The sequence below is a fragment of the Vipera berus genome (genome assembly GCF_964194415.1).
Source record: "Vipera berus genome assembly, chromosome: 5".
NCBI classification, from domain to species: Eukaryota; Metazoa; Chordata; class Lepidosauria; order Squamata; family Viperidae; genus Vipera; species Vipera berus.
In genome coordinates this window covers 56789822-56792597 of record NC_138207.1, presented here as the reverse complement: position 1 = coordinate 56792597, position 2776 = coordinate 56789822, and the positions used below count along the sequence as shown (strand labels likewise).

At 37.3% G+C, this 2776-nt stretch overlaps 1 pseudogene across 1 annotated transcript; it reads right to left on the bottom strand.

Moving 5' to 3' along the window:
* Positions 1-395: 395 nt before the first annotated feature.
* LOC308669301 (heterogeneous nuclear ribonucleoprotein Q-like) lies at positions 396-1782 on the bottom strand (annotated as a pseudogene). Its single transcript has 2 exons — positions 1690-1782; positions 396-1521 (listed from the first exon to the last, which is right to left on the bottom strand). The product of its transcript is annotated as a heterogeneous nuclear ribonucleoprotein Q-like (transcript).
* Between the last annotated feature and the right edge of the window lie 994 nt (positions 1783-2776).

Genomic DNA, 2776 nt, shown 5'->3' with positions numbered 1-2776 from the left:
TGGATATTTAGGATTGCAGAAAAAGCAATTCCAACCAGTCTTCCTTCTGTTGTGGACCTATATACTGCACCAGCCGGAAAGAGGGCTGAGAAAACAACTGCAGACCCCTCACATTCTGGACATAAAGTTTTAACTCGTCCCCTCAGGACACCATTATAGGCCATTCCATGCCAAAACAACTAGACACAAAGACATTTTTTCCCTATGCCATCACTCTGCTAAACATATAATTTCCACAGCACTGTCTATGCCTAAGGAAATCTAAACATGTAGCAGGATTGCATTACCATTATCCTTCTCATCTATTACCTACTCCTTTTGGTATCTTATGACTATCACTTTGTTGGTTGTATGCTTGTATGAGCTTATGCACCAGAGACAAATTGTGTGTCCAATCACATTTGGTCAGTTAAGAATAGTATATTCTCTATTCTAAATCTTTGCCATTTCTGCCTCCCTTTTAGAACACCAGCACACTCACCAGAATGAATAAAAGCATAATCTTTCACATTTTTCATCCTCTCCAATTTTCCAAAATTACTAAAAGCCTTTTCTAGTACTTCTTTTGGGACTGGATTTGCAAAACTCCACACAAATAACACTTTCACCTTTGCCATCCCTTCAGGATCTGGGCCTTCTATGGAGTCAGCTCATTCAACTGTAACAACATTACCCTAAACTTTTACTTTTCCCTTCCTTAACCTATGCCTGGCTTGAGCTGCTGTTTTGTGATTTTCATATTCAAGGAAACAAAAGCTCTGTTGTTTTTTTTGTCATCTGATTGATGATACAATATTACATCTGTAAGACCCTCTCTTACTTTGCTAAATTCTTCTGCAATTTGTTCCTTGGTTTTACTCTTAGGAATAGAGGCAACAAAGAGCTAATTATTGGCACAAACATATATGCTCCAATGTATTTTCCAAAACAAATTTCATGATTATTAGCATGTTTAATAGCTTCCTGAGCTGTGCCTTTGTTACAAAGTGACAAAAGCATAGCCTCTATTTAGACCTGTCAAGGGATCCATCATTAAAATGATGACCCAAATAGATCCATTTTTTTTTCCAAATAATGGAACAAGTTCATCCTCAAAAAAGTCCCTTGGATTTTTATCTACAAATATCTCAGTGCCAACCAAAGGCTGTTGTCTTGAACAGACACATTCTGTTGGAGGACCACCATACTCCCTTTGTCCAGTAGTCACATCAAGGATATAACCTGTTATTTCCAAAAGTCCCTTAATTTTTGCCTCACCTGGTCCTTTGCTGGAATCTGTTCCTTTGTTCCCATGTTTTTCTCACCATCTATGTTTTCATGATGCCCACATAAAAACCACTTTTGTTTAGAACATGAGAGAGATCACTAGCTTTAAACTGCTGAAGCATTGCAGTGTACCTTTCTCATTAAATTCCTTTAAAGCCTCACTAGCTCTTTCATCTAAATCACTGTGAGCAACTAGCATGGCATTGTACACACTTCACATAGTTTTTCAGCAACTTTTTGTGGTAAACCAGCATGAAGGGCCCCATTTCCTGGCTTTTTGGTTAGTTGGCTCTTGCATGTATTTTTTGGATAGTTTTATTGCTTTTAATTGTTTTAACTGTTTTATCGTTTTAGAATTGTAAGCCACCCAGAGTCATTTGACTGCAAATGGTAGCTACAGAAACTAAATAAATAATTAAAAACAAGCAATGCTTGGAAATGCTCAAGATGGGTAACTGAAGCAGAAGTATCCATGGGTTCTTCAGTACTAATCCCATTAACATGTTCAGAAGTCATGTTTTCAGATATTTGTGTGGATGAGAGGCAGAGGTGATGAATGGTGAATGAAAGTGCTCTGGAGTGTGTGTGGAGGGGCGGTATAGTGAAGTAGCTATAGGAGGCTGCATAAAATGGCAGCTGCTTCAGCACTCACTCTGCTCAAATAGTAACTATTATACAGTATATGATTCCAAGACAAATCCAAACTCACTAGATATTCTTCTTTTATTCCTAACACAGAAAGGAGAAACATAAATAGTTATATGGGATGTGGCCTATCTCAACATGAATAGAAACAATGGTCACTCACAATTCTGCTATCATTCAAAAGCCCTGCACGTTTGTTTGAATTGGTTTGGAATCTCTAAAAGCACCAGGTCACATCTCTGAGAGTCATTTAGTCCAGTTTGCAGGCTGGACTGGGATAAAAAGCCTCTGACATTCAAGATGAAGCAGGAAGTACACTCTTGCATCAGTACTGTGGTCTTAAACTAATTGATCATTAGATATAAATGTATAATCACCAGCTGCCCTTCCCTAGTGACATTTACTTCCTTACAATAAAGTTGAATAGATTTGTGACAAGAAGATATACTTAAACTTTCTTCAGCTGAAGACTGCTTCTAAAAGTAGCATTTCTACCAGAAATATATCAGCCTAGGATATGTCAGGAAAAAGCTAAGTTATTGATTTGGGCTTCTAGGATGCTAAAATAAGTTTCTCCACCAGGCTGCTCTGCCTTGTACTATTTATTCTGGGTAGAACAGTTTTGTCCTTTTAACAAATAATTGCAGTAGAGAGTCTTGCAATATACTGTGACAATATTGTCTGGTGCTTTGTTGTAAAGTTGGTGTCAAATAAATGTGCGAGCAAAAGAGGGAACAGGAAAATAAATATTTGGAAAGAATCGTCCAATCATCATTTTAGCCTTATGAACATATTCCTGTTTTTCTGTTTAAAAAAAGAACAGATTCTGGCTCCAGGTCTATGGAAATATTGAAAAAACTCATTT